General features: G+C 49.8%; 1 long non-coding RNA gene across 1 annotated transcript; it reads left to right on the top strand.

Annotated features, from left to right (window-relative positions):
* The first annotated feature begins 272 nt into the window (after positions 1-272).
* On the top strand, positions 273-2,116 carry LOC311516262. The gene is made up of 2 exons (XR_014710369.1): positions 273-735; positions 1,441-2,116. It is a non-coding gene; the product is annotated as an uncharacterized lncRNA (long non-coding RNA).
* Positions 2,117-9,330: the final 7,214 nt, after the last annotated feature.

Here is a 9,330-nt window from a genome sequence, read left to right as displayed (position 1 = left end):
CCCTGGTCGATGGCAGCGCGCAACTGGCCTCCGGGAGGTGTCCCACAATGCCTGCTCTCGCCTCTCTGGTCTTCGATTTGAACTCTTCTGCCCTGCCCTCAGCTGACCAACCATTAGCCCCGCCCTTTACATTCCTTGGGAATTTTGAAAGTCCCCTTCCTGTTTGTTCAGTGACGCGTGCAGTGGGCTCTGGGCATTTTTCCAGGTGGCCAGGCCTGCTCCACGCACCAGGCAATTCCCCGCTTGGAGCAATGCCGAGCTGCTGGAGCTCATCGGCATTCGGGGACAGGAGGCTGTCCAGTCCCAGCTGCGCTCCAGCCGTAGGAAATATGATACCTACGGACAGATTTCACGATGCATGACAGAAAGGAGTCATGACCGGGACACACTGCAGTGCAAGGTCAAAGTGAAGGAGCTGCATCCGCCTACCACAAGGTGCAGGAGGCAAACCGCCGCTCCAGTGCTGTGCCCACGAGCTGAACGTGATACTCGGCGGCGACCCCACCTCCATTGTGAAGGCCCCTGTGGATAATTCATTGGCTCACATGTCAGTCGAGAGTGGACTGAGCCAGGAGGAGGAAATCTTGGATGAGGATGTGGAGGGGGACCCAAAGGCAGAGGACGACTAGGAGGTCAGAGATTCAAGCAGCCAGGAGCTCTTCTCTACCTCGGAGGAGGCTAGCCAGTCACAGCTGTCAGAGAATGGCGAAGCACAAACAGCAGAGGAGGCCCCTGGTAAGTGGTTTTGATTTTGGGAATCGCTGAAATGAGTTGCTGGGGGAAGGAGGGAGCAGAAAGCAGGCTTGTGTCTGTATGATGTGCGTACCACCACATTCCTAATCTGAGCGGCGGAACAGGGTGTTGATTGACTCTCTCACTTCACAGGAATCTGCCTCAGAGATCTCCACAAAACTCTCCTGGAGTCTAGATACGGGGCAATCCGCTGCCGCAGGTTTTTTGCCAGAGCTGCTTTGTTTTCCCATGCCACTCTGCTGTCATGGGGGGCGGGCAGAGCTGGGAGGGGCAGGGGGAGGGACCATTGCTGTACACAGGCGAGCCGCATAAGGGCCAGGGCAGAAGCCGCAGTCTTGGGGAAGACCCTCCTTTGATTCCTTGCTCACCCTCATCAGAGAGATATCTTCCATAATGAACACGGCCTGTGGAAAATGTGGGGACAGTAATGATTTCAGGCCCCCCCTACTGTGCTGGCTCTCCCCAAAAGCCATGTGCCCAGAGTACAGCAAGGTCCTGGAACACTGATTTACCCTGCCCCTGCGATTACTCACCATTTTGGGGACTTGTGGCTTATACGTGCTTGCCTGGGGTCAGCAAGTTAGTTACAGGTATGTGAATACTGCCTGTGTTTTAAATCACTGAATCAGTGGTCTGTGTGTTGCAAATAATACTGCTTCTGTAAAATGTTGCATTTTGTCTTCACAGATATGACCTTGGGAGCCCAGCCTTCCTCTTTGTTATCGCCAGCTGAACAGCTGCGCAGAATTAGAAAGCGGCCACAAAAAACTAAAGAGGACTTTCTGTATGAAGTTATGATGCACTCCACGGCTGAAAAGCAAGAATTGAAGGAGTGGCGGGACAGCAAGGAGAGGGACCGAAAGGAGAATGCGGAGTGCCAGAACAAAGCCACGGAGCGGCTCTTAAACGTTATGGAGTGCCAGGTGGACACACTCCGGGTGCTACTAGCATTGCAAATGGAGCAGCTCCGTGCCCGCCCTCCCCTGTAGCTGCTGTTGCAAACTCCCATATGCCCCCCAAACACCATCAACATGCTGTTATCAACCTCCTGGCTCCAATCTGTACCCGCTGCATTCCACTCCTGCCCCATCAGTCCAGCCCTGCGGACTCCCAGTACCCATGGCACTCAACACCCGTCCCTCTGAAGTTTAGCCCTGCTGAAGTACAGTACCTGCTGCACTGTATTCCAAAGGACAAGGTTCCATACGATACCTGGACATACACAAATCTTTAACAGTCCCAGGACTCCACCTCCTCCTGGGACCCTCTCTTCCCTCATCCCCCACAGTGCTCATGTGTTTTTTTGTTTGTCTCTCTGCCCCCAATTGTTGTTTTTTAATAAAAGAATTGTTTTGGTTTGCAAGCAATCTTTATTCCATTCATTGAAAGCAAACAGAGCCCTGAAAAGCAACAGGCAAGTTTCTTAAATCTTCACAGTGCATGGTCTGCACCAATCACAATCACCTCCTAGCATTACAAGCACTGCACTCCCAAGCATAGCAACAAATATGAGTGGCTTTCAGTTTCAGATTGCTGCCTCAAGGCATCCTTGATCCTTATGGCCTCACGCTGCACCCCTCTAATAGCCCTGGTCTCTGGCTGTTCAAATTCAGCCTCCAGGGGCGGAGCCTCAGTGGTCTAGCCCTGAGTGAAGCTCTCACCCTTCCCTTCACAAATATTATGGAGGTACAGCACGCGGCTATAAGCATAGGAATATTGTCATCGGCCAGGTCCAGCCTCCCATATAGGCAGTGCCAGTGGGCCTTTAAATGGCCAAAAGCACACTCAACAGTCATTCTGCACTTGCTCAGCTTGTTGTTGAACCGCTCCTTGCTGGTGCAAGGTTCCCCGTGAATGGCTTCATGAGCCACGGCATTAAGGGATAGGCGGGGTCTCCCAGGATCACAATGGGCATTTCCACTTCCCTTACAGTGATCTTCTGGTCCGGGAAGAAAGTCCCTGCTTGCAGCTTCCTGAACAGACCAGTGTTCCGAAAGATACATGCGTCATGCACCTTTCCGGACCAGCCTCTGTTAATGTCCGTGAAACGCCCATGGTGATTCACAAGCGCCTGGAGAACTATAGAGAAAATCCCTTCCAATTGATGTACTTGGTGGCTAGGTAGTCTGGTGCCAGAATTGGAATATGCGTGCCATCTATCACCTCTCTGCAGTTAGGGAAGCACATTTGTGCAAAGCCATCCACAATGTCACGCACGTTGCCCAGAGTCACGGTTTTTCAGAGCAGGATGTGATTAATAGCCCTGCACACTTCCGTCATCACGAGTCCAAACTGTTGACTTTCCAACTCCAAACTGGTTAGTGACCTATTGGCAGCAGTCTGGAGTAGCCAGCTTCCACAGTGCAATCGCCACACACTTCTCCAACGGCAGGGTAGCTCTCATTCTCGTGTCCTTGCACTGCAGGGCTGGGGTGAGCTCATCACACAATCCCATGAATGTGGCTTTCCTCATCTGAAATTTCTGCAGCCACTGCTCGTCATCCCAGACATGCATGACGATATGATCCCACCACTCAGTGCTCGTTTCCCGAGCCCACAAGCAGCATTCTACTGTGGTTAGCACCTCTGTGAATGCCACAACCAGAGTCCAGCGGAAGGCACCAAAAATTATTAGAGGGCTGAAGCACATGATTTATGTGGAGAGGCTGAGGGAACTGGGATTGTTTAGTCTGCAGAAAAGAAGAATGAGGGGGGATTTGATAGGTGCTTTCAACTACCTGAAGGGGGGGTTCCAAAGAGGATGGATCTAGACTGTTCTCAGTGGTACCAGATGATAGAACAAGGAGTAATGGTCTCAAGTTGCAGTGGGGGAGGTTTAGGTTGGATATTAGGAAAAACTTTTTCACTAGGAGGATGGTGAAGCACTGGAATGAGTTACCTAGGGAGGTGGTGGAAACTCCTTCCTTTGCGGTTTTTAAGGTCAGGCTTGACAAACCTCTGGCTGGGGTGATTTAGTTGGGGATTAGGTCCTGCTTTGAGCAGGGGGTTGGACTAGATGGCCTTCTGAGGTCCCTTCCAAGCCTGATATTCTATGATTCTATGAATCTCATGTCGTAGCTACTACGCGTGGTGAGATCAATGTCAAGCTCCTCTTGCCTTTGTAGTTTAAGGAATAATTCCACTGCCACTCATGACGCATTAGTGAGAGCAAGCAGCATATTGGTCAACACTGCGGGATCCATTCTTGCAGACCAAAGAGGCAGAGTGCACAGTACACAAACCGTTGAAAGATGGTGCCAAATGCAGCCGGAAGCACAGGGATTGCTGGGATGCGAAGCAATGCATCACAGGTTATTGGGACAGGACCAGTATGCCCCGCGACCCCATCTGCTTTCCCACAACTCTTAGCAGCAGAAGAGGAAAAGATGCTCTGTGGGACAGCTGCCCAGACTGCATGGCTCCGAATACTGATGCAAGTGCCTCAAGTGTGAACACACATCAACGGTTTCCCTTCAGCGCTCTCTGAGCGGCAATGTAACTGCCAGCGATGTAACTCTGCCAGTGTAGACATATCCTAAAACAACCCCTCCTCCCTCCTGCCCCTCCACAGAGGGATTTCTTTTCTACAGGCTAAACTTCATATCCTTAATTTAAGTACCAGCCCTTTCTTATCTTAATCACCATGCCTCTGATTGTAAACAAAATACTGATGTAAGCAGAGTCGGGATGAGCTCCACCCTGACGTCTGGTGGTGAGGTGTGGCAAGTTATGGAAAAGAACTTCAGGGGCTGATCTCATTTGCATAGGCACACCCACTCCACCTAGAATGAGGCCATAGCTGCCCAAATGGTCACTTTGGCTGCTGTGGGATCCCCAGTGTCTCTGTTATTGGGGCAGGAAGAATAAATTGTTATTACCCTGATTATGGGAATCAAGGACAGTGGAACTGCACTTGGCCTTTTGTTATGATGGAGGGACTCGCCATCAACTAAGTAGCACTCGCTAGGCAAGGGACATGGGTTCCAAAACTCTGTGAATTGAGAGAGGCTGGGGACAGGTATTAATACTTGGTGGGATGGGTCCCCTGGTGAGGGCCTTACATGCTAATTGCACTTCCTCCTCTCTCCACTGTGGACTATCAGAGCTAATTTTGATTCTATTAGGAGTCTAGTTACAGGCTGCTGAGCTGAATTCACTTTGGGCTAATGGTGCACCAGCACTGAGGCTCCCCTACTACAAGCTGAAATGACAAAAGAGCTGAACTGACTAAGAGCTGAAATCACTGAGTGTTGTGTTAAGTAGTGGGGGAGCCTGAAGCTATATGGTGGAGCAGTTTGTGGGATGGTGAGTGGAGCAGAGTGGCTGGTGGAGCGGAGCAGTTTGCAGGATGGCGAGCGGAGCGGCTGGGGGAGCAGAGCAGTTTGTGGGACAGTGAGCAGAACAGAGCGGCTGTGGGGAGCAGAGCAGTTTGTTGGATGCCTATAGCAGCTCATGGGGTGGCTGGCAGAGCAGAGCCCCATGGAGAGGTGGGGCCATCAGCTTTGGACCACATAGGGTGCCCCTTAACCCCTCCCCCAATCTCCACCCAGGTTGGGAGGTAAAACTCTGCAGGTAAACTTTTGAACTCTGGGGCTGCCCTGACCAGGGGCAGAGACTTTTGGGTAGTTGGACTTTCGGGACTTTGGGTGATTTTGGGTTGCTGGACTCAACAACTAAAGGGAAAGGACATGCCCCAATTTGCTTGGAGTGGGTTTTGCTCGTGGGTTGTGTTATGAATCCTGTTGGTGGTGTTTCCCCAACATAATGCCACATTGTTTCTCTCTGTTATTAAAAGGCTTTTTGCACTTGCGAGAGGGGAAGTATTGCCTCTTGGAGGCGCCCAGCGGGGGTGGTATATATTTGTCCCAGGTCACTGGGTGGGGGCTCGAGCTGGTGTTGCATTGTGTTATTGGAATGGAACCCCTAGATACTGAACCCGGCCCTTGTTGCTGCCAACTCAGACAGGCAGAAGGGTTACACTGACTCCCTGCCCCAGGGGCACCTCTCCTCTGCAGAACTTATGTTTCACACTAATGCTGTAGTTAAGAGCTCCACCTGAGAGCTTGCACACCTCCTGCATGAAACTCAAGTAGGGGGGCTTCTGCCCTCCTCTGTCCCCCCCCCCCAATTAGCACCCTTGCCCCTTACCCCTGTCCCCTCCCTTGAGACATGGCTATGCTCCCGGCCCCAGCTACTGTGGGGGGGGCATGACCCTGAAAAGTTTGGGGACCACTGGTGTAGACACTGGTCTTTTACATCAGCTGTCTTCTCAATTTCAGGGCAGGAGCCATGAAACTGACAAGAAAGTCCCCACTTCTGTGGAGAGCTGAATGGCTGGACCCTGCTCCCAGCTGGGAGCTGGGGTTAGAAGCCCAGGGGGCTTTCCCTGCTTGTAGCTAGGAGCTTGTAGATTTGGTCCTCCCTCCCAGCTGGGAACTGGGGCGAGAAGCCGGGCCGGCTTCAGACTCTGCTCCCAGCAGGCAGCTGGGGGAAGTTGAAATGAAACTAAATATCATTATAGTGTAGTAGAAGAAAGAAGCCTATTCTGTATTATTATACACAAGATATTATTTCAGCAACTTCCAGAATACACTAAATTGAAAGTAATTAAAATAATACTTCTGTGCTACAATTCCCTGAGGACAAGATCTGTCCAGATTACATGCCAGTTTACAGCCCCTTTGCCACTACAGAGCAGTGCATAAGGGCAATGGCAGACTGCAATGTGAATCGGGCCTTCTGTTTACTAAATTGTGAAGGGTGCTTTGGAGTATACTTTAACATAGTTACTCAAGAACTACTCACTACCAGCAAATATTTTAAAAAGGTAGCAGCAAAGATTAGCTAAATCAACCGTTCTGTGCAGAGTTTTGCAATGAAAACTATATAGCATAGTAACTTTTTTGAGAAGCAGAAAGTGTACTGCTTCTATAGCTCACTCAGGTGTACTAGGAGAAAGGTGTGTTATTGTTAATACACTAGCTGCAATCTGTTTAATCATTACTATTTTGGTGAAAAGAAAAGGAGGACTTGTGGCACCTTAGAGACTAACCAATTTATTTGAGCATGAGCTTTCGTGAGCTACAGCATCCGATGAAGTGAGCTGTAGCTCATGAAAGCTCATGCTCAAACTGGTTAGTCTCTAAGGTGCCACAAGTACTCCTTTTCTTTTTGCGAATACAGACTAACACGGCTGTTACTCTGAAACCTGTCATTATTTTGGTGAAGTAATACTTGAAAATAGCATAATATCACTCACTCCTATTTTAAAGTCACTAAGACCCAGATTCTGAATCAATGGGATAACACAGCTGTTCCTGCAAGTTGGCCCCATGTCTGCACCCAAGAGAGAAAAATGAAACCCTTTGGCCTCTGGTTAAAACTTTCGAACTTGGAAGCCTGGAGTTAATTTCATAAATCTACAGTTAGTCACCTTTGGTGTTATTTTCAGAATTGGTGAGCACTCAGCAGCTCCCGCTTTCTGTTGTTGAGAACTCATTGTGATGGGTTTGGTCACAGAGACCCCCCCTTGGGACTGTCACCTGATGTGCTGAAATTACCTCTGAGCCCATTTCCCTTGCCAGCTTGGGACTTCAGAACCCTGTCTTGTTGAGCCAGACACGCTAGCCTGCTGCAACACAGACCCAGGGTCTGAACCATGCCCCCAGAGCTGCAGACTTAACTGAAAACAGCTCAGCAAATATTCCTGTTTCCAGCATCCAGACACCCAGTTCTCAATGGGATCCAAACCCCAAATAAATCCGTTTTACTCTACATAAAGCTTATACAAGGTAAACACATAAATTGTCCGCCCTCTATAACACTGATAGAGAGAGATGCACACACCTGTTTGCTCCCCCCAGTATTAATCACTTACTCTGGGTTAATTAATAAACAAAAGGGATTTTATTAAGTGTAAAAAGTAGGATTTAAATGGTTTCAAGTAATAACAGACAAAGTAAGTTACCAAGCAAAATAAAACAGAACATGCAAGTCTAAGCCCAATACATTAAGAAACTGAATACAGGTAAATCTCACCCTTAGAGATGTTTTAATAAGCTTCTTTCACAGACTACACTCCTTCCTAGTCTGGGCCCAATCCATTCCCCTGGTACAGTTCTTGTTAGTTCCAGCTCAGGTGGTGACTAGGGGATTTCTCATGACTGCCCGCCCCCTTTGTTCTGTTTCACCCCCTTTTACAGCTTTGGCACAAGGCGGGAATATTTTGTCTTTCTAGATCCCCATCCCTCCTTCTAAATGGAGAAACACCAGGTTTAAGATGGCTTCCAGTATCATGTGACATGTTCTCATGTGCTGTGAGTCTTCATTACCCACTCACTGGCACACACCTATACAGGACGACTTACAAGTAAACAGAGCCATTTACAACCAATTGTCCTAGACAATGGGAGCCATCAAGATTCCAAGCCACCAATAATGACCCACACTTTACACAGTTACAGTAAGACTTCAGATTTATACTTCATATTTCTAGTTTTAGATACAAGAATGATGCATACACAGAAATAGGATGAACACACTCAGTGGATTATAAGCTTTGTAAATGATACCTTACAAGAGACCTTTTGCATGAAGTATACTCCAGTTACATTATATTAGGGTGACCAGATGTCCCGATTTTATAGGGACCGTCCCGATTATTGGGTCTTTTTTTAATATAGGCTCCTATTACCCCCACCCCCCACCCCTGTTCTGATTTTTCACACTTGATGTCTGGTCACCCATTATATTCACACTCATTAGCATATTTTCATAAAACATATGGAGTGCAATGTCACACTCATCACTTCTGTAAATCAGGCCACTTGTTTAAGTGCCTAAATATGATGTAACAGGGCTGCCCCCAGGGCTCAGAATAAGTCACAGTGTAAAATACAAAGATGTTACACTCTGGGGTGCAATCCAGAGCAATGAAGAATTATGTCCTGCCCCAGCTTGCTTTCCTCCTTCCTTCCTGCCCCTGTGCCCCATCTCTCATCCCACCTCGTTCCTGCCCTGTCTCTCTTCCCACCTTGCTCCTGCCCCCGTGCTCCACCTCACCTCGTTCCTGCCCCGTCTCTCTTCCCACCTTGCTCCTGCCCCTGTAACCAACCTCACCTCACTCCTGCCCCGTCTCTCTTCCCACCCTGCTCCTGCCCCCGTGCTCCACCTCACCTCGTTCCTGCCCCGTCTGTCTTCCCACCTTGCTCCTGCCCCTGTGCCTCACCTCACCTCACTCCTGCCCAGTCTCTCTTCCCACCTTACTCCTGCCCCTGTAACCAACCTCACCTCGCTCCTGCCCCGTCTCTCTTCCCACCTCACCTCGTTCCTGCCCCATCTCTCTTCCCACCTTGCTCCTGCCTCTGTGCCCCACCTCACCTCGTTCCTGCCCCATCTCTCTTCCCACCTTGCTCCTGCCCCGTGCCCCACCTCACCTCGCTCCTGCCCCATCTCTCTTCCCACCTTGCTCCTGCCCCGTGCCCCACCTCACCTCGCTCCTGCCCCATCTCTCTTCCCACCTTGCTCCTGCCCCGTGCCCCACCTCTCCTCGCTCCTGCCCCGTCTCTCTTCCCACCT

This window comes from Lepidochelys olivacea (assembly GCF_965140295.1).
Source record: "Lepidochelys olivacea isolate rLepOli2 genome assembly, chromosome: 2".
In the NCBI taxonomy this organism is placed as follows: Eukaryota; Metazoa; Chordata; order Testudines; family Cheloniidae; genus Lepidochelys; species Lepidochelys olivacea.
Note: the sequence above shows the minus strand (reverse complement) of the source record. Positions and strands in the feature narration are given on the sequence as shown.